This window comes from Cyprinodon tularosa, unplaced genomic scaffold (assembly GCF_016077235.1).
Source record: "Cyprinodon tularosa strain WSP-4 unplaced genomic scaffold, ASM1607723v1 ctg172, whole genome shotgun sequence".
Classification (NCBI taxonomy): Eukaryota; Metazoa; Chordata; class Actinopteri; order Cyprinodontiformes; family Cyprinodontidae; genus Cyprinodon; species Cyprinodon tularosa.
Genome location: NW_024038551.1, coordinates 542,361 through 565,085, shown reverse-complemented (window position 1 = coordinate 565,085; position 22,725 = coordinate 542,361). Strand labels below are relative to the sequence as shown.

At 42.5% G+C, this 22,725-nt stretch overlaps 1 long non-coding RNA gene across 1 annotated transcript; it reads left to right on the top strand.

Moving 5' to 3' along the window:
• The first annotated feature begins 1,700 nt into the window (after nt 1-1,700).
• On the top strand, nt 1,701-2,848 carry LOC119781156. The gene is made up of 3 exons (XR_005280502.1): nt 1,701-1,719; nt 2,468-2,554; nt 2,686-2,848. It is a non-coding gene; the product is annotated as an uncharacterized LOC119781156 (long non-coding RNA).
• The last annotated feature ends 19,877 nt before the right edge of the window (nt 2,849-22,725 follow it).

Here is a 22,725-nt window from a genome sequence, read left to right as displayed (position 1 = left end):
ATCCCTCAATTGTCCCACAATGGGCAGATTTACAGCAGCAGAAAGATTATTGAAATTTGTCACACAAATGTGGACCTTAGAAAAATGTCTAAGAATAACATAATAGGGAAGAGTTAAAATACAAACAATACAAAACTGTTTTAACAATATAAAACTGGAGAATAAATAACCAATATGCAGCTATGGACATTTATTTTTACAGTAATGGAAATTCGAAAATAGCAGCAACATCAGAGATGTGCAGAATGACAGCAGCAGGTTATTTAACTGACTAAGGTTTCTATCATTACATTTGCTCCCGGTGGTTGGAATCTTTATTCCACTCTGAATTCTTGTGAGTCTTTGTGCACTTTATGATAAGACATAAATAAATAGACAAACAGTTTTTAAAACTTTGGTTTTCATTATTTTCCTGCTTTGTGTGTCAACTTTCACGGTTGCTAAGCAACAGAACATACGGCGATAAAACCCGCCGATGGGTACCTGTTCGAATTCACAGCCTAAACTCTCCCGGTCTCCTTATTTTCACGGACTTCGAAGGATCCAGTCTAGGTAGGCCGCGTCCTTGGAGGATGCAGCCCAGGATTTCTAACAGAGCCAATTTTCAAATTGTCAGACTCATCCACCTGCAGCTGCAGCGATTGGCTGCTGCGCACCTGAGCTACAATCCGAGGCGGATCTAGGGTGTGGCTACTTTGGCTACAGCCCAGGATGTTTGCCAGAGAGCCCCGAATCTTGGCAGATGTGACCGTTTTCACAGCGCTTGTGATCGATTTCTCGGTTAAAAAAACAGCTCAAACAGCTGGTTGTAACATCCAGTTTAATGAGCGGCTGTTGTTTACAAAATTGTAAAATAAGTAAGTAGACCAGCTCCTTTTAAGCTGGTTTGTGTTGTTTTTTTAAACGCCAAGAGAATCGGTCTTTTTCCAACTTCTGTCACTTCAGACTGACAGAAATAAAAGTCAGTCACCAAACACAGTTTTCCAACTCGTACTGTCTATTTATAATTATTCATTACTGATACAAGAGCATGGAAACTGGCTGATATAGGACACAAAAATGAAAACTTCCTGAAAAGATGAGAGTGTAGACTTTCTGGTAAATCCCGTTCAATATGACAGATTACTGGATTAAGGACATTTCTAGTATACTACATGCTATCACTCATAACACATTTTGAGAATCTGGACAGTTGCTGTTTATTGCTCAAAAATATGAGAGAGAGAATTGATATTTCAGCTGCCTGAAATGGTCTGTTCCCCCTCCATTACATGGGAAGAAATAAATTCACCTGCAAGTCTTTAACTGTGTTTATTCCTCTCTTCATTCACAACAAACTCTGTGGATTTGGTGACATTTTATAATTTTTTGCCAGAGTTATAAAGGGAAATCATATATTTTAGCCACCTGATATAATCCGATCCCCCTTTGATGATCTTTATGAAATGTATTTTTTGTTTAAATGTTTGTCTAACAATTTACAAATATTCCACACAAAAAAGTTCAAACAAAAGCAGTGGAAATGTCTGCAGCAATGCTTCTGCAGACATTTTGAATTGAGAATCGAAAATACATTTCATAAAGATTCAGTGTTCAGTCAATGAGGATCATCCTCTGTTCAATTGATGTCCGTTTCATAAATCAGAATGATAAGGACAAGCCCTTGCTTTTCACGAAGGGCCGCTAGAAGCTAGCCTGGCTGTAAACAGACAGGTGCAGGTGGGTGATATTGATGCGTTTCAGTGTCAATTTCTGTGATTTCATGCCCACGTCTGCTAAAAATACTGCTGACGAGAACGGAAACTATTTCATTTTTTTAAATGTCCGTGTCTAGAACCTTCTGAATTATGAAACCAGCAAAATCTTTGATCAGAACCGTTTGCCCATGTCATGAAAGGCATTACTAGTCGTAGATAATTCACGACCGTTGTAGTTAGCCAGTAAAGTTATGGCAGGCTGAAACCTTAATTGAATGGATAGATTGCAGTCACTAGACATTTCTTATTGTTGTGTTCTGATATTTCTAGGCTGTAATAATGTAGTCTGTATTCATTAATTTCCTTGTGCATCATTTTGGACATGAAATGTTGCATTTTGCTTTGATAAGTAACAAAACGTTTGTTTTCCGGTTGAGAATGAAAAGACAGGGAGGCACGATTTATAACTACTTTAAGAGAAACAGATCAGGCTTAGAACAGATCAGCAGCCCCGGCAGCCCTCATCCTGGGACTAGTCAGGAAAGTCCGGCTGGATCCAGCCTGTCATCATCGCCAGGTTTGAACATACAGAAGCAGTCACATGTTCAGTTATTTCAAAATATATTTAACATTATTTCAGATGTTCAGTTCAGTCATTTTAAGTTATGTTAAACATTATTTTGAATGTTGGTTATTGTTGTATGTTCAGTTTTAGACAATGGTTGTTTATTTTGATCATACTATTAAATAAATATTTTTCTACTATGTAGGTGTGAGAGTGGACCGAGACGATGACAGGTCCCAAGCTGGAACCATTACCGAGGAGTGTCAGGCACAACACAGCCCACCATCATCAGGTCAGAGCAAGTCAGACATGCCAAGTTCAGTCAGTGTGAGATTGTTCTATAATATGTAATTTATAGTATGTGTTGCTTTTAACATTATTTATTTATATTATTTTTATTGTTATTATTGTTTCACAATATAGTTCCTTCTGAGGAAGGCTCTGAGGCTTCTGAGCAGGACGACGACCCAGACCCAGAGCAACCAGAGCCTGAAGATGTGCTTCCCTGATTGTAGTAGGGAAAACAGTTTGTATGCTGGGTGAGTGGGATCTTTGATCTGTGTTTCTGTTATCAGAGAGTTGAAGAACGCACCATATTCATTTTGTGCATAAATAAACTACAAATTTTACTCAAAATTGCACCTTTCGTCTGCTTAGTATGTGGCTACTTAAATATGATTGCAAATTGCTGCTTACAAGGTTTATATAAGAAAGGTCAATAAGCCTTAATCAACTTGTAAATTATGCACCAAAGATAACCACAGACTAGTTGGCTTTCATCTTTAGCCCCTGGAAGTTTGATGTTAAAAGAAGTGTGTGTGTGTGTGTGTGTGTGTGTGTGTGTGTGTGTGTGTGTGTGTGTGTGTGTGTGTGTGTGTGTACATATAGAGTATAACACAAGAATGATAAGTCATTACTCATGACATGTCAAAGAAGAACAAAAGACAGGACCAACATCTGTAAGTCCATGTAGAAATAAATGATAGTGAATAATAATTTAAACGTGACATGAACAGGTATACAGCACTCGATTGCTTACAGACGGTTGGTGTTTTCTGCTGCGACATTAACGCTAGTGCATAAACTTTGTTATTTTAAAGTATAAACAATTGCCCCCCTAAAATACACTTGGCCACCCCCTTGCTACCCCAAGGATAAAAGACTAGATCCGCCACTGCCCGCTAGTCGGATAAATTATCCCGGATTTTAGACTTTGTAAGGTGGTGTTTTTTGTTTTTTTGTTTTGTTTTTGTTTACTGCAAGTGAGAGCGGGCAGGCAGTACAATAAATTGTGCACCAGATACAAGAGAGTGCGGGGTGTGAGGATACGACGGAGTATTAGGGCCACACATGAAGAGAAAAAATATTTTTGCCATGACGAGATTAAACTCGACATGTCAACTTTAAAGTCGACATGTCGACATTAAACTCAACATTTCGAGAATAAAGTTGAAATGTCATGTTGAGTTTAATCTCTACGTGTCGACTTTAAACTCGCCCTGTCGACTTTAAACTCGCCATTTCGAGAATAAAGTTGATATATCGTGGCGACTTCAATCTCGACATTCCAAAGTTTGGAGAAAAGAGCAACCGCGCTCCACAGCTGCAGTCTGCGTTTTAAGAGTGAAGGTAGTCTTTGACGTGCTGCAACTGTATAATCATCACAGGAAGCGGTGGCCTACCAATAATAACGTAACGTCTTTCCCTATACTTACCCAGGCTCGCAGTTCTGAATTTGAGAACATGTCAGTCATTTCAACTTTATTCTCGAAATGGCGAGTTTAAAGTCGACAGGGCGAGTTTAAAGTCGACATGTCGAGTTTAATCTCGTCATGGCAAAAATATTTTTTCTCTTCATGTGTGGCCCTAATACTCCGTCGTAGTGAGGAGGAGGTTACTGTGAAACCTCGTGTATCTGTTTAAAGCGATGCTCTGTTCAACCAGAGATCCAGGTTACTGGTCAAGGGCGCCACCACGGCCCCTCCACTGGCCAGTGTAAACTGTAGTAGCATCGGTGTAGCGTTTCACCCCATTATGCAGCCAGCAAAGCATCCGCTCTCCCTGTCCTCCTCCTGCTCTCCCCCTCCCCTACCCTATGTTTGCTTGCGCATGCGCAAATGAGCTGCCGGTACAGGTACACCGCTCTTGAGAGCTCAGAGAACTACGGCCAAGCCCGTGCCCACTTTAACGGTGAGAAAGCGTATAAAACTAACGGTAAGTAAATAAGTCAAATCATTTGTTTGTGAAAGAAAAGGGGGATATGTGAACTATAACATTATACTGTTAAAGCAGCTTTTAGTGTGTTTTTGACATAGTTATGTAGCTAACTGAATGAGTTGGTGGTTGTGTATGGCTGGTCAATTTACAGACATGAAGAGAAAGTTCACAGAAATCTGTTTTTATTTTTAGAAAAGAATTACAGCAGAAACAGAGATGACAGGGGAGCAACAGATAACCATTGAGGAGGAGGAGGAGGAGAAGAGAGGAGGAGAAGGAGGAAGAGTAGGAGGATGAGGAGAAGAGAGGGGAGGAGGAGCAGGAGAATGAGGAGAAGAGAGAGGAGGAGAAGGAGGAAGAGTAGGAGGATGAGGAGAAGAGAGAGGAGGAGGAGCAGGAGAATGAGGAGAAGAGAGAGGAGAAGAAGGAGGAAGAGTAGGAGGATGAGGAGAAGAGAGAGGAGGAGGAGCAGGAGAATGAGGAGAAGAGAGAGGAGGAGAAGGAGGAAGAGTAGGAGGATGAGGAGAAGAGAGAGTAGGAGGAGCAGGAGAATGAGGAGAAGAGAGAGTAGGAGGAGCAGGAGAATGAGGAGAAGAGAGAGAAGGAGGAGGAGAGAGAGAAGGAGAAGAAGAGGGAGGAGGAGGATGAGGAGAAGAAGGAGAGAAAGCAGGAGAAGAGAGAAGAGGAGGAGAAGAATAGATGGTAAGAGAAGAAGGAGGAGGATGGAGGAGGAGAAGAAGAGAGAGAAGGAGGATGGAGGAGAGAAACAGATCCAGCAGAACAGAGATGAGGAAAAGCATCAACCAGCAGCAGACCAGGGACAGTCAGCTCCTTTAATGACAGAAGCGGCAGAACTCAGTGAAAGCAGGTGTTCCACCTGTTCCTGGACCAGCAGTAGTTTTTTGTTTTCAAAAAATGAATAAATGTACAACTTATTTTAAATATAAATAAAACCCAACTATTGACCAGCTCAAAATGTTAACTGGTCTACGTCTGTATGCACATTAGATCAGTAGTAGATTAATAATCGCACAATAAGCCAAAAGGTATGAGTAGGTGTTTACTTAGATCTTTATGATAGTTTTCCACAGACAGTTTTTACCCTATGAAACATTTCTAGAGGCGCCCCTGCTGCTGGTTGTCAGAGAGCTGATTGGATCAGTCAGATAAGTTTAAGCTGTGCATCCTGTGAAAAGGCAGAGGTTGAATCCTGAAGTAAAAACTAAAATATAGGACTAATTTTACAGCAGAATATACTAAAGTAAGTCTAATGAAGCTGAGGAACAGTGGCGGATCTAGACCAAATGTACCAGGGGGCCAGGATGGGGCCAGCTTGTTTTCATGGGGGCCCAGAAAAGCATGAAATAAAAAACAGGGCAAGGGATTCAAATATATTAAGAGAGCTGCATGAAGGGAATTTATATTCAATTAGGTGCAAGGGTTTTAGCATTTCCCTGAAATGAGTTGGTGGAACTTGGGATGTCTGCCATATTGCCAGATTTGGTATCTCCATCAACTCTACACATCCAGCATAGGAATATACACATTCTTAAGATTAGGATTTGACACTAGGCTTGAACTTAATCAACTATAGTGTTTACAGTAGATTCTATAGGGCTTCCTGTCTCTGCTTTAATCTGTCCACCCCCTCTGTCTAAACTAGACACAAAGAGTCCCACCGTTCTCATTTTCAGTTTATAAACATCTTTTATGATGACAACTCACTCCTGAAACTTTGAAGATGATAGACCTTTGTTTTGCGAAGTTGCAATGGGGTCAGATTAAAACAAGTGGCCTGCAAGTATATGGTTGACAACAGTTTATGTTTTTCACCTTCAGTGCACTGGAATTGAGGCGGAGTGAACCCGGTCAGCTCTTCCTTCTCCGGGCGTGCTCTGGACGAGGGGATACACATTTTCGCAGGGATACCTACCTTAGCACTACGGTGGAGCAGACGAGGGCTATGGCAAGCTGTTTGAACATTTATTCGAAGCTCTGTCCTCTCTATTGTTCCATTTGTTGATCTCTAAAAATAAGATTCTTCCTAGTCAAAACGACATTCCTACTAGCCAGAAATGTACATATAGATATCCTAAATTACATTTTGACAGCAAAAATAAAATTTCAGGCTGCCAAAAATATAATTTTACTAGTAAGATTAAACTTTACAAATTTTAAATGGCCTTTTTGACATTTGTTAGCTTGACTGAATATATATTTCAGATGTCTCAAATGTATTACTTCCTAGTCAAAATGAACAATTCAGATATCTAAAATAACATTCTTCCAATCTAAAATAAAAATTTCAGATAGCTGAAATGTAATTCTTAAAAGTACAAATGATGTCACATATCCCATTCACGTGTATTGGGTTTTAAATTCCAGATATCTAAAATACCATTCTTCCTATCTAAGATAAAGATTCTTCCTATCCAAAATGAATTCTGATGAGGATGAATTCTAATTTCAGACCTGAATAATAGAGTTACTGTTTGTCATAATTACCATTTCAGATATGAAAAATGAATATAATATTCTTGATATCCAGAAATACAATTCTTGACATCTAAAATATTTTTCTACTAGTAGAAATATAATTACAGATATCAACTATTGATATATCACTAGATATATTGGATTTTCAGATATCTAAATATTAAATGCAGTTTTAGAAACTTAAAAACATTATTTCGACTAACATTTCAAAAAAGAAATGAGGCGCCATTTGAACATAAAATAGGCAGGCTGACTATGGCATATCTATTATAGATTGAACTAAAGTATTCTGCCTAGTTACAATTACAATACTCCAAGTCAGAAATGTATTTTTAGATATCACTAATTTCATTTCTACCGGTAGAAATTAAATTTGAAGTACTCTGGAATCAAATTTGTACTTTTAAGATCTACGTTTCAGATATCTACAAATCTTTACTTATTTTAAATGGCCGTATTTAACATATATTTGTTTTTATTTTAGATATCTTTAATAGTATTCCTCCTCTCTAAAATAAACATTTCAGACATCTATAATGTTATTCTTACTAGGACAAATGACGTCACTTTTCCCTATTCATGTGTATTTTCAGATATCTGAAATGACATTACTCATATCTGAAATAAACATTCTAGATGTCTAAAGATGAATTTCTGTTACTGGTCAATTATTATTGATTGATTTTAAAAACTGTAAGTAAGATTTTAAGGAAGATTCAGTTTATTAATCGTGATTTAAACTTCCCATACTAAATACATTTATTAAATAGAGAAAATAGGACACTTTAACTGGCCAAAGAGTGATTATGAATTATTAGAATTCTTTCCTTAAGTCAGTCTAAGATATATATTAAATAGATCTTGCTGACCCCCCCAATTTTAAAACAACTACAAAAAGAATATTTTACTTGCCAAAAAGTGATTCATGCTTATTTTTGACCTGTAAAATGTAATTTGTGAATGAAATTGCTTTTTTTTTAACTAAGGCATAATATGTCATATTATTAAACTCACAGTCATTTAAATAATACTGTTGGGATCCTCAGGCTTGCCCACTAGAGGGCGCCGAGGATCCTCTTCTGCTCTCTTTGTTTTTCCCTTAGGTTTGGAGTTACTGTGGGGATCTGGAGATTACCCTCTGTCTCCAGCAGGATGCGCTGTGGGTCTTCTGGAGCTGGAACCTTCCTGCACACCTGTTCCTAATCCTCTCATTAGAAGACCTCTCCTTTATAAACTCCTGCCTGACCTTGATCCCACGCCGCAGTGTTGATCTTAGTTGGTTAGCTTCCTGAGCCTCTGTCACAGATGAATCTTTGTTATCTCTCGTGTGAGATCAGATTCTAATTCTTCCTTGTTTCTGCCTCACAGGAATCCTGTCTCTTCGTGAAAGCTCTGGATGAGCTTAACCTCCTGTCTCTTCGTGAAAGCTCTGGATGAGCTTAACCTCCTGTCTCCTCGTGAAAGCTCTGGATGAGCTTAACCACCTGTCTCCTCGTGAAAGCTCTGGATGAGCTTAACCACCTGTCTCCTCGTGAAAGCTCTGGATGAGCTTAACCACCTGTCTCCTCGTGAAAGCTCTGGATGAGCTTAACCTCCTGTCTCCTCGTGAAAGCTCTGGATGAGCTTAACCACCTGTCTCCTCGTGAAAGCTCTGGATGAGCTTAACCACCTGTCTCCTCGTGAAAGCTCTGGATGAGCTTAACCACCTGTCTCCTCGTGAAAGCTCTGGTTGAGCTTAACCACCTGTCTCCTCGTGAAAGCTCTGGATGAGCTTAACCACCTGTCTCCTCATGAAAGCTCTGGATGAGCTTAACCACCTGTCTCCTCGTGAAAGCTCTGGTTGAGCTTAACCACCTGTCTCCTCGTGAAAGCTCTGGATGAGCTTAACCACCTGTCTCCTCGTGAAAGCTCTGGTTGAGCTTAACCACCTGTCTCCTCGTGAAAGCTCTGGATATGCTTAACCTCCTGTCTCCTTGTGAAGCTCTGGAAGAATTGTCTCTCTGGCAACCTGTCTCTGGCCTGCAGCTCTAGGAGAGTTAACCAGCTAATCTACTACTCAACTCTGGTGAGCCACCCCAAGAATCCTACGTGGATGATACCTGTCAACTTCCCTGTGGAGTTTCCCCAAGAGGTTCCCATGTGGATTTCCCCTGTTGTTTCCCTGCAGTGAGCTGGAAGCTCAGCTACCAGCCATCTCCCCTTCCCTGCTCAGACCCCAGTGAACCAGCCCCCTGCCTGAACTGTTATTCTCGTGCTTGTGCCTTAAATAAACTCTTTGGACTTTTTACCAGTGCCTCTGTATGTGTTCTGCATCTTGGGCTTTACTCTAAGAGAACCCATCATGACAGAACACTGCGGCCAAACACAAAGCCCAGCAGATCACCTCCGTCGTAGCTCTGAGAAACAGGACGCTCCTACTCCTGATCACACTCTGTCCCTCCGTGAGTTAAAATCCCCGTTTGACTCAAAGAAAACACTCGTTTCAAGATCCCACAAGCTTCGTGGGAATCACAAGATGGCGCCAGTTCAACTTCCGGTTCCGGATTCATCACTTCCGGAATTCCGTCCGTCACCTCCGAGTCAAGATGATAACCCTCCTTTCTGGTCTGAACTCATCCCATCGTTTTCGTCACCCGGTCCTCCTCTACCTGAGAGATTTTCTGGCGACCCACGTAAGCTCAAGGGATTTTTATTTCAGTGTCGGTTATTTTTTAGTTTTCACGCTTCTAATTTTCGTTCTGATAAGGATAGGTTAGCCTTTATTATTTCCTTTCTGTCTGGTGAAGCCCTCGAATGGGCGGAGACCAAATTTCAGCTTAAAACCAGAACAAACTGCACATATGAAAGATTCATCCGAGAGTTAGAAAAAACCTTTACTCAGTCCTCTAGTTTCTCTGTTTCTAGTTGCCTTCTGAATTCAAAACAGGGTAATAGGTCCATAGCTGAATTTTCTTCCGAGTTCCTGAGTAGAGCAGCCGTTTCCGGGTGGAACGAGTCTGCACTCAAGTCAGCTTTCCTCGTAGCTTTAAATGAATCTGTCAGAACCGAGCTTTCCTTTTACGTCGAGCCACCTAGCCTCGAAGACCTCATTGAACTAGCCATAGGATTAGATCTAGCATCTCAAACCAGTTTCAACTCCTCTCCGCGCCGGTTTAGCCTTAGTTCCCATGTTCTTGACCACCATTTAAGTTCTTCCGTTAAAAACCTCAAAATTAGTCCACCAGTTTCACGTCCATCAGTCAGAGTTCCACACCAGCCAGATTCTGATCCTGAACTAGTAATTAACCCGGATAGTTTTAAACCTGACCCCGTGCCTGATCCCTTAGCTTCTGATCATGTTATTCATTCTGGTACCCTCACGTTTCAACCGGTTTATTTATCGCCAGATCCAATCAGTGAACCCGTCAGTTTAACTTCTAAGACCCCCCGATGTAAGAGACGGAGTCGCCGTAAGCACGCTCTGAGCCGGCTAGAAACCCCTGAGTTAGCCCTGTGCCGTCCAGAGACCCCTAAGTTAGCCCTGTGCCGTCCAGTGACCTCTGAGTTAGCCCTGTGCCGTCCAGAGACCTCTGAGTTAGCCCTGTGCCGTCCAGAGACCTCTGAGTTAGCCCTGTGCCGTCCAGAGACCTCTGAGTTAGCCCTGTGCCGTCCAGAGACCTCTGAGTTAGCCCTGTGCCGTCCTGAGACCCTAGAGCATACATTTAAGAGAACTTCAGGATTTTGTGTTGGTGAAAGTGTGCCTCCAAGAGTCCCTCAGCGAAGGCCTCTAATCACCAGGGACCCTCCACCGACGCCCCAAGCCACCTCAGAGACTGAACTTGAGCCTCCATGGGTGATCCCTTCGTTTCCAGAGGTGGAACCACAGTCGGTGGTCCCACCTGCTCCCGAGGCTGTACCGCAATCAGAGGTCCCTCCTGCTCCTGAGGGTGAACCACAGTCGGTGGTTTCACCTGCTCCTGAGACGGATCCACTGTCATTGGGTTCACATGTTCCTGAGTTGGAGCCACTGTCGTTGGTCTCCCCTGTCCCTGATTGGGAGCCACTGTCGTTGGTCTCCCCTGTTCCAAACCGGGAGCCGCAATCGGCGGGCTCCCCTTTTCCTGATCGGGAGCCGCAATCGGCGGGCTCCCCTGCTCCTGAACCGCAGTCGGCGGCCTCTTCAGAGCCTCCTCCAGAGCCGCAGTCGGCGGCCTCTTCAGAGCCTCCTCCGGAGCCGCAGTCGGCGGCCTCTTCAGAGCCTCCTCCGGAGCCGCAGTCGGCGGCCTCTTCAGAGCCTCCTCCGGAGCCGCAGTCGGCGGCCTCTTCAGAGCCTCCTCCGGAGCCGCAGTCGGCGGCCTCTTCAGAGCCTCCTCCGGAGCCGCAGTTGGCGGCCTCCCCAGAGCCTCCTTCAGTGCCGCACTCGATGGTCTCCTCAGAGCCTCCTCCTGAGCCGCAGTTGGCGGCTGTTTCTGAGACTGTTCCTGAGCTGCCGAGGAGGGGACGGGGTACCCCGTGGGGGTACCTGTTGAAGCTTGGGCATCATCCTCCTGATAAGCTGCTTCGCCTCCGGCCCCGCGGCAGACCTCCAGAGCGTCAGCTTCGCCTCCGGCCCCGCGGCAGCTCTCCAGAGCGTCAGCTTCGCCTCCGGCCCCGCGGCGGACCCCCGGAGCATCATCTTCACCGTCGACCCCGTGGCAGACCCCCAGAGTGTCAGCTTCGCGTTCGACCCCGCTGCCGGCCTCCTGAACTTCAACCTTGTCTCCGGCTCGGCGGTGGTCCCCCTAAGACGCTGCTCCACCTTCATCACAACGGTCGACCTCCTGAGCAGCAACTACGCCTCCGCCGTCGGCCCCACGGCAGGTCACCTGAGACTGTGTCCTGCTGCCGGCCCCACGGCAGGCCACCTGAGACTGTGTCCTGCTGCCGGCCCCACGGCAGGTCACCTGAGACTGTGTCCTGCTGCCGGCCCCATGGCAGGTCACCTGAGACTGTGTCCTGCAGCCGGCCCCACGGCAGCCCACCTGGGACTGTGTCCTGCTGCCGGCCCCACGGCAGCCCACCTGGGACTGTGTCCTGCTGCCGGCCCCACGGCAGCCCACCTGAGACTGTGTCCTGCTGCCGGCCCCACGGCAGCCCACCTGGGACTGTGTCCTGCAGCCGGCCCCACGGCAGCCCACCTGGGACTGTGTCCTGCTGCCGGCCCCACGGCAGCCCACCTGGGACTGTGTCCTGCTGCCGGCCCCACGGCAGCCCACCTGGGACTGTGTCCCGCTGCCGGTCCCCCGGCCGGCCACCTGAAACTGTGTCCCGCTGCCGGTCCCTTGGCCGGCCACCAGAGACTTTGCCCAAGAAGGTTTTTGGGTTTTCTTTTGTTTTCGTCCACTATAAGTGGATTGTTTTTTGTTCTGGACTCTGGTTTTGTTTTCTGCCCTCCTGGCCTGTATCCACCTTCGCCCACCCTGGGTGGGTTGTTTTTTGTTTGTTGGACTCTGTTTTTTGTTGTTTCTGGCCCTCCTCACCCTAGTGCCCCCTCCGCCCGCCCTGGGTGGGTTGTTTTTGTTTTCTGGACTCTGTTTTTTGTTGTTTCTGGCCCTCCTCGCCCTAGTGCCCCCTCCGCCCGCCCTGGGTGGGTTGTTTTTGTTTTCTGGACTCTGTTTTTTGTTGTTTCTGGCCCTCCTCACCCTAGTGCCCCCTCCGCCCACCCTGAGTGGGTTGTTTTTTGGACTTTTTTTTTCAGGGGGCGTCTGGAATCCGCCCTTGAGGGGGGGGCTCTGTTGGGATCCTCAGGCTTGCCCACTAGAGGGCGCAGAGGATCCTCTTCTGCTCTCTTTGTTTTTCCCTTAGGTTTGGAGTTACTGTGGGGATCTGGAGATTACCCTCTGTCTCCAGCAGGATGCGCTGTGGGTCTTCTGGAGCTGGAACCTTCCTGCACACCTGTTCCTAATCCTCTCATTAGAAGACCTCTCCTTTATAAACTCCTGCCTGACCTTGATCCCACGCCGCAGTGTTGATCTTAGTTGGTTAGCTTCCTGAGCCTCTGTCACAGATGAATCTTTGTTATCTCTCGTGTGAGATCAGATTCTAATTCTTCCTTGTTTCTGCCTCACAGGAATCCTGTCTCTTCGTGAAAGCTCTGGATGAGCTTAACCTCCTGTCTCCTCGTGAAAGCTCTGGATGAGCTTAACCACCTGTCTCCTCGTGAAAGCTCTGGATGAGCTTAACCACCTGTCTCCTCGTGAAAGCTCTGGATGAGCTTAACCACCTGTCTCCTCGTGAAAGCTCTGGATGAGCTTAACCACCTGTCTCCTCGTGAAAGCTCTGGATGAGCTTAACCTCCTGTCTCCTCATGAAAGCTCTGGATGAGCTTAACCACCTGTCTCCTCGTGAAAGCTCTGGATGAGCTTAACCTCCTGTCTCCTCGTGAAAGCTCTGGATGAGCTTAACCACCTGTCTCCTCGTGAAAGCTCTGGATGAGCTTAACCACCTGTCTCCTCGTGAAAGCTCTGGATGAGCTTAACCACCTGTCTCCTCGTGAAAGCTCTGGATGAGCTTAACCACCTGTCTCCTCGTGAAAGCTCTGGATGAGCTTAACCACCTGTCTCCTCGTGAAAGCTCTGGATGAGCTTAACCACCTGTCTCCTCGTGAAAGCTCTGGATGAGCTTAACCACCTGTCTCCTCGTGAAAGCTCTGGTTGAGCTTAACCACCTGTCTCCTCGTGAAAGCTCTGGATGAGCTTAACCACCTGTCTCCTCGTGAAAGCTCTGGTTGAGCTTAACCTCCTGTCTCCTTGTGAAGCTCTGGAAGAATTGTCTCTCTGGCAACCTGTCTCTGGCCTGCAGCTCTAGGAGAGTTAACCAGCTAATCTGCCCTGGTGAGCCAACCCAAGAATCCTACGTGGATGATACCTGTCGACTTCCCTGTGGAGTTTCCCCAAGAGGTTCCCATGTGGATTTCCCCTGTTGTTTCCCTGCAGTGAGCTGGAAGCTCAGCTACCAGCCATCTCCCCTTCCCTGCTCAGACCCCAGTGAACCAGCCCCCTGCCTGAACTGTTATTCTCGTGCTTGTGCCTTAAATAAACTCTTTGGACTTTTTACCAGTGCCTCTGTGTGTGTTCTGCATCTTGGGCTTTACTCTAAGAGAACCCATCATGACAAATACACAAAATGTGACTACATTGGATGATAATAATAGATCAATAAGTTTTCTTTCCTAATTTGAATTTTTAAAGCTGTTTACATTTTTTATTTGAACAGACAGATATATTTTGATAGATGAAGATACATTTTCAAATGTGTGATAGGATAAGGTTATAAAAAAGCAATAATTTTTTTTTATAATATTTTGTTTATTTTGTCAATTATTTCAGTTTTGAAGGTGGTGAGTTTTGTAAGATTTATTACATATTATGCCTTAGAACTGAAAAAATCAATTTCATGCAGAAAATTCATTTTACAGGTCAACAAACAAATATTCTAACAAATATGCGTGAATCACTTTTTTCACTTTCCTGTTCCTAAAGTTTTCTAAATTAATAATATCCTCAATGAAAAACAAAATATGACAACATTTTTTATTTTAAATTATTGAGTTATATCCATCATCACAGCACTGTATATTTATATTATATTTTTAAATCGAATCAAACTTACTGGAAATCTGTTTACTTTTATTGCCAAAGTCTGTTTAGAATTGGCACATTTGCTTCAGGGCAAACATGCAGAACAAAGCCTTTAAAGGGGAGAAGAGGAGAAAGGTAAATAAGACACATCTGGTCAGCACTGTGCGCTCCTCGGGTCGATAAGAGGTGGAGGACAGAGTGGACATGTCTATCAGGTCTTTTAAGAAAGCAGAGGAGCTCCAAACAATGAGGAAGAGTGCCTTTATGTGTAACTCTGACAGCCACACGTGTTATTTTTTCACGTTACTAAAGTGTTCTTCATTCATCAAGTCCTCCCTCAGTTTCTGTATTCTCATCTCTGATGAGGCAGAGAGATGAGAGCTCAGCAGCTGCTGCAAGTCAGACTTCTCTGGAAGAGCAATTCAGTGCTGCAGGCAGGAGCCCAGTAGCTTAAACATAAACTTAGTTCACAGAAATCTTTTTGTTTCAAATCAATGTCCTGAAATAAGTTACAGATTGATTTTGTTATGATTTCAGCTTGGATTAATATATTACTGCAATCTTGCAGATGCATAAAAGCAAAAGAATTGATCATTCAAACTGGATTATATTGACTGAATGTCATTTAACTAAACAAACTGTTGGCCATAAAACATCAGAATACAGAAGAGATGGATAAATACATTTTTTTTTCTATGAAATGCGTTTATTGTTATTTACAGTCTAAACAGCTTTAACCGTTCTGTTAAAATGAGGCTAGGTATCTATAAACGTTGGAGTGTTTGTGCCATTTTTAAAAATTCTAATATAGTTAATTTTCACTCACTATTAATAAAAACAGCAATATTTATTATTTTTTCTATTAAAACAAAGACACTGAGGAGACATTTAATAAAGAACAAAGCAGCTATTCTTTTAAATGAGGAAGCTGTGGTTTTGTGTATCAGGCTGCAGGGGGAGAACCATGGAACGGTTGCAACCAGGGATTGTGTTTGTCTGTTTTTGTATGACTTATATGGGGCATTCCTGGTCAATAATTTCTCTATTTCTGTATGTTTAAGCTGATTTGGGATGATATGTGATGAATTATAAAGAAGTGGCACTGTAAATGGTTACTATGCCCTCCTTCCCCTCTCCTCTTGTTGCAGCCTGTTTGCTAACTCCCACCTAGGCAGATATTCAACTGAATCAAATGAATCACTTACCCACAAGCAATTAGAGGCCGTCATCAGATTGTCTGCCCTTTGAGTAGAACCGCCTCCGCTTATCTCTACATCTGGTATTGCAACATTTATTTAACCGTCTCTGGGGGTGGGGCTGAATGAGATCCCTGTTCTCATTCAGCAACTCATATATGTAATCAAGTGAAATTCATTCATTGTTAATGTAACCTGCCATGGCTGGAGTGCCGAACTCTTACTTGAAACTATTGTTTCAGTAAAACTTATCTAATCACCTTCCTTCTTTTTGTGATTTTTATAGGTTGATATAAACATAAATATAATATATTTACCTCCGAATGAGTTTACATTTTCATTGGTGTGAGTTTGTCTGTTTTCAAAATAACAAAAAAATTTACCGGAATGTACATGTATGATAGCAAGTTTTGTGGGGGTACTGGGAGTGGATTAAAGTTTTCTGACACGCCTAGCATCACCAAAATCGGATCTGGTTCCAGGAAGTCTCAAGCATATCTGATATTGATTTAAATATCTGGACCCAGAGAGCAAAGTAGAGAAGCTTCAGAAATGTAGAAATAGAATAGATAGAATAGAAAATCCCTTTATTGTCCCATAATGGGGAAATTGTGGCGTGACAGCAGCAAAAGGTTATAGTGAAAGTGATCACATAATGTGCACTGTAGAAAAGTGTATAAAAATAACAGATAAGGAAATAAGACAAATAGAATATTGTACAGTACAGCGTTTTTACAATATAATACTCTGCATCTGGAGAATAAAAAAATTACAGCTGTGGATATTTTTTACAGTAATGGAAATGAGAAAAATAGCAGCAACACCAGAGATGTGCAAAAAACAAAAAGGCAACATCATGTTATTTAACCAAGACAGAAACTGTGCAAAAATCAGCCTGACTGTAACAATTATTGAGGTTGTTGGAAACAGTTATAGTTATAAAGTCTTCCAGCTGCTGGGAGGAAGGATCTGTGATAACGCTCCATGGGTTCAGCAGTCTGTCATTGAAGGAGCTCTCCAGTTCTGCAACAGCTTCATGCATGGGGTGGGAGACATTATCCAACAGATGTTAGGGTAGTTTTGTTTCAGGAGGTGGTTCTGCTGGCACCAGACCACAACGTTCTGGGTCCACTGTCTGTATTCTGAGTCGTCCCAACCTGAGATGTTGATTTTTTTTCAGCTGCTGCAGGGAGTACGTACATCCTCTGCTGGGCTTTCGTGGTGAGGGAGTTGATGTTCAGCTCCCCCTTTAGGTCCTATGAGATGATAGTTCCCTGGAAGCAGAAAGACTCCACAGTGTCAGTAGTGGAGTAACAGAGAGTGATGGAGATAACTGGGGCTGAGTTCTTCCTGAAGTCCAGAACATCTAGCTCCAGGTTGTTCTTCCTGCTCCAGGTCCCCAGATGGTCCATCAACCACCTGTAGGCGAACTCGTCACCATCAGAGTACGATGAGAGTGGCGTGGTCCATGTACTTCAGAAGCTTGACAGACGGATGACTGGAGGTGCAGCTGTTGGTGTACAGGCAGAAGAGCAAAGGAGAAAGAACACAGCCCTGGGGGGGAAAAAATGCTGATCAGCTGTGAGTCGGAGACATTTTTTCCCAGCTTCACGTGCTGCTTCCTCTCAGACAGGAAGTCTGTAATCCTCCTGCAGGTGGAGTCAGGCGCACTCAGCTGGGAGAGCTTCTTCTGGAGCAGAGCTGGGATGATTGTATTGAAGGAAGAGCTGAAATCAACAAACAGGATCCTGGCGTAGCTACCTGCAAAACCCAGGTGCTGGAGGATGTAGTGAAGGGCCAAATAGACAGCGTCATCTGCAGACCTATTGGCTCTGTAGGCAAACTGTAGGGGGTCAGAGATCTCTTTCAGGTGTGAAAGATCAATAAGCTCAAAGGACTTCATAACTACAGAGGTCAGGGCAACGGGTCTAAAGTCATTAAGTCCTCTGGACCTTGGCTTGTTGGGAACAGGGATAATAGTGGAGGATTCACTGCATGAAAAGTGAGATTTTCGTCCCCGTAAACCCCCGTAAACTCCCGCAGATCTGCCTGATTTTCGTCAGTTTCCGACAATTTGCAACACGTGCTGGTCCGCGTTTGTCGTGCCACAAATTGTCGAAAACGGACTCTGACGTATGTGGAGAGCGATCAGCTGTACTAATGGCCCTAATTAGCATATGAATGCAGCAAACCCGCGCGGCTGGCCAGGTCTGGCTTGAATAAACTTCTCAGTATTGGCTGAAACCACTATTCTCAAACAAGTGAAATCGCTCGTGATTGGCAGCAAAACCACACGTGGCCACGCCAGGCTTTAATTTTCTTACTGAGTATTGGACGGAACCACTTCTTTTTAAACAAGTAAAGTCGCTCGTGATTGGTTGGCATATATATATATTTACATATAAATTTACATATATATATTTATTCATATATATATATATATATTTATTCATTCATATATTTATTCATTCATATGCTGTGTATTTATGTTATCCTACACTACTACACAATTATTATGCTAACATCAAGGACATGAATGAATTTATACAGGAAATGAACATTTGCCAGGAAGCTGTTTATGCAAAGAAAGATCTTTATTGAAACACACACACAACTATATACAACGCGTATCCAAACACATGTGTCAGTGAACGGTCCGTTTGCTTCCTCGGGGTTGGAGGTAACTGGCAGCATTCCCTCCGAGGCAGGTCCGATGTGCAGACGCCTACTGTGCGTGGCTCTGTACTTCGGCATCGCTTCTAACCGGGACTGCAGCTTAACACATAGTTCAGTGAGATCCGGCCTACGAAATGGCGGCGACCGTACAATCCATCCAGAGACGCCGCCGACGACGGCGGACTTCCAGAGTTCCACTTCCTCATCTGTTAGCACTCTCTGCCTCGCTTTCAGCAGCTGAAAAAAAAAAAACAATGAATCAGCGCACTGCGTATGGACACAACACATCTATCAATGCACCTGAAAAATAGTCACCAAATAAAGTCTTACCCTCTTTCTTCTGGCCCGACTCCGAGCAGATAGCCTCCGCACGCAGCGTGTTGGCTGGCTGCGTATATCTGAAGCTCCTGCGTACCGTCTGAAAATACGTCTTACAGGCAGCTGGAAAACAATTAAATGAGAGTGGTATAAATAAAAAATCAAACGCAAGTCACAGTAACAAGGAAGGAGAAAACATTAAAACAAGTCACTTACACACAATGTCGTCTTTATCAACATCGTGCAAATTTGGACTTGCTGATACTGTATGGCTCCGAGCAAATAGGTCACCGCCTCATTGTGAGGCGACAGTAGTCTGTGAAAACAAAATGTAAAGCTATGATCGGTATCTATCCGTATCCATTGCCTTTTACCGCAGAATGAAAGCATATTCTTTAAATCTTACCCTTGCTCCGGTTCATAGCGCCTGCAATTAGTCTCCGAGTTGTGAAGACGGCGTACTGCTTCCTGTGAATCACAAAAAATACACTTTAATAAAGCTTGTTCTTGCAAGGCTACTATTAGCGGTAGCTTCTGGCTAGGCTGCTTTTCGCCGTAGCATAGGCAGTAATCGAACATATATTTACCGCTAGCATCTCTTCTTTGAGTTCGTCTTGTTCGATGCAGAGTCGCCATCGCGTCCAAGAGGAGTTTTACCCCGAAATCCAGACGCTCCAGACCGCCTGCACAAAGCAAAGCATACATCCTCCACTGTGGCTGCACACCGCACCGCTCTACTTCTTCTTCTTCTTGTCGAGTTTTATGGCGGTTGGCAACAAACTGTTAGTAGCATTACCGCCACTTACTGGTATGGAGTGTGGTTCGTGATGGTTTAAATATTGATCCTGATACATTCTACCCTAACTTCTTCTAAACATACATTCACACATTCACACTTAAAAATATATACATATTTGTGCACAGCTTTGTATATCATTCCTTCACTCACAAACACACTTACTATAATTAAATTCTATGGAATAATTTTGTTTTCTTTAGAAATCGAATAATTATTTGTATGTGTTTACTCCCTAAATTTTTCCTCAGTATATCTAATAAATTAACCTTCTCCTTAATGTCTTCAAACTCTCTTCTCATATATCTTTTCTCTCTTTCATATTTATGACATTCTAATATAACATGTTCTATGGTTTCATATTTATCACAGAAATCACATTTGCCCGTTTTATGTTTTTGTATTTTAAAAAGTGTATAATTAAGTCCTGTATGACCAAATCTTAACCTTGTTATCACTCTTTCCTCCTTTCTATTTCTTCTTCCATTTCTTCTTTCTCCTACCATCTTCTGAATTTTATAAAACCATCTTCCTGTTTTATCTTCATCCCACCTTTTTTGCCAAATTTCCATAAGTTTCTCTTTAATAATACTCTTTCCTTCTGATTTACTTATTTTAACTATAAAACTAATAGAATGTTTAATTGCCCTTTTTGCCATTTTATCTGCCCTCTCGTTTCCTTCTACCCCAATATGTGCTGGAACCCACACAAATGTAACTATCAGCCCCATGTTTCGTATTCTGAACAGTGTATGATTTATTTCTAATAAAATGTCCATCCTACTATCTGTTTGGTTATTTTTTAAACTTAACAATGCAGAGCTTGAATCTGAACATATTATTGTTTTTAATGGTTTTATGTCTTCTACCCATTGTAACGCTAATAATATTGCCAACATTTCTCCTGTGTATACTGATAATCCATCTGTAATTCGTTTTCCTATTTTTATATTGAATTCTGGTACTACAAATGCTATTCCTAGTTTCTCAGTTATTTTTGATGCATCAGTATAAATTTGAATATATTGATAATAACTGTCTAAATGTAACTGTACTAAATTAATATCTACCGTGTACGATTTATCTTGTTTCTTTTCCATTAGTGCCATATCTACTGTTGCTTCTGGTAGAATCCAGGGAGGTATAATTGATATTGGTGTTGTTTGACTCATTTCTAAACTATTCATTTTAATTTTTTTTATTTTATTTTCAATTGTCCATCCAAAACTCCTCATTTCTTTCTTTTCTTTTTCCCAGCATGGATTTAAAATGTCCAAAGTTGGGTGATCCCCATTATTTCCTTGTAAATTTTGTTCTTCTTAAATCTAATGGCATTTCTCCCATTTCTATTTCTAATGCTGTTGTTGGTGTGGTTTTAAATGCTCCAGTACATAATCTTAGTGCCTGATGTTGGATAATGTCTAATTTGGTTAGATGTGTTTTAGCTGCTGAACCGTACACTAAACAACCAAAGTCTATGTTGGATCTAATCATACTTGTGTAAATCTGTTTTAGTGATTTCCTATCTGCTCCCCAGTCACTGCCAGCCAAACATCTCAAAATATTCAAGATTTTCTTACATTTATCAACAACTTTTTGTATATGTATATGCCATTTTAATTTTTCATCAAACCATAATTCTAAAAATCACCGCGCCGCTCGGAGTTTCTTGGAGATCGTAAAGAGCATGCGCGAGATGAACCAGGGTTTCCGCGGATCAATAAAAAGAATTAAAAAATCATTCTTTTTTTTTTTAAATCAAGGCCTTAATTGGCACTAAAATTATTTAAATATGTTTATCGAAGTATTTATAATTGTTTAATAAAAAATGCTTATAAAAACAATGAACTTGTTCACTACTCCCAAACAGGGGCGTCTCTAGGTTTAAGAGACAAGGGTGGCTCAGCCCCTAGAAGATATTGCGCGTCTCAGACAACTGCTAAGGCGTTCAGATTAACTTGTCTTCTTTATGGCTTTTATTTGGTGCTTTACTGCATTTGTATATGCAGTATACAAATGTTTTTTGGGAAAATATGAGGAAAAAATAAATACAGAAAAAAAAATATTTTTTTTTAAATCGCAAAATAATTATAGGGTGGCTAATGCCAAAGAAAGGATGACTGAAGCCACCCTTAAATAGGTCTAACAACACTCATGCTCCCAAACTCTGCATCTCTTTTCATTCCTGTAATAAGAAGTTTCTTTTGAATGGATTTGATTAAAGTTTAAGTCCCTCGGTATAAAATTAATATTTTGATGGAGATGAGAAATGTGCTTCCTCGTTGGTGAATAACCAATAGTTTGGATCCAATCATTTAAATAAACGGTGTTAGGTTTTTTTTAATATATATATATAAGAATCGGGCTATAATTTCTAGTCACCGATCTGTTGCTACTATATCTTAATTTGACGAACCGGAATTTGTCGATGTTCTTTTTCCTGTTTGGTGCGATTGCAATTGCGGATCTTGACCTGGCCGGACCTTATGACCACAGTGTACCAATCTTCTGATGGCTACTTCCAACAGGATAATGCGCCATGTTATAAAGTGAATCATCTCAGACTCATTTCTTGAAACTTTTCCACTTAAGTAATTGTGAATTGAGCATATTGACAGACAACATTTTATTTTTTATCTTAAATGCAATTCTTTTTTAAATAATTACTGCTCTAAATGTATTGCTCTGTCAGCTAAAGATCTGTTTTGGTCTCTATACTTTAATTAAATAAATCAATTCAAGCTAAAATGTAAGAGGCTATACCTGATCTCTTTGTATCAGAGATTTTCTTATCTTTTAGAAAAATGTCACTTGGGGTAAAACCCCCCCTGCAACCCTGATTTGCATTTGTATAGCTCACAGCATGTTCATTTACATGTTAAAGCCTTCCCTAGAATTCCATGGGGGCGAGGCATGGGGGGAACACTGCCTAAGAAATTCCACGTCAATTTCTGACAATTTACGGGAGTTTTCGGCGAAGCCTGCAAACTGCCGTAAACTGCCGCTAACCTGAAGATCCACGACAATCTACAGTGCCGCATATTGACGAAAATCCCACTTTTCATGCAGTGATTTAAAGCAGGTTGGCACGTGACATTTCGCCAGTGAGGTTCAAAAAATGTCTGAACCCTGAAGAAAGCTGATCAGCACAGATCTTCCAGGTGGA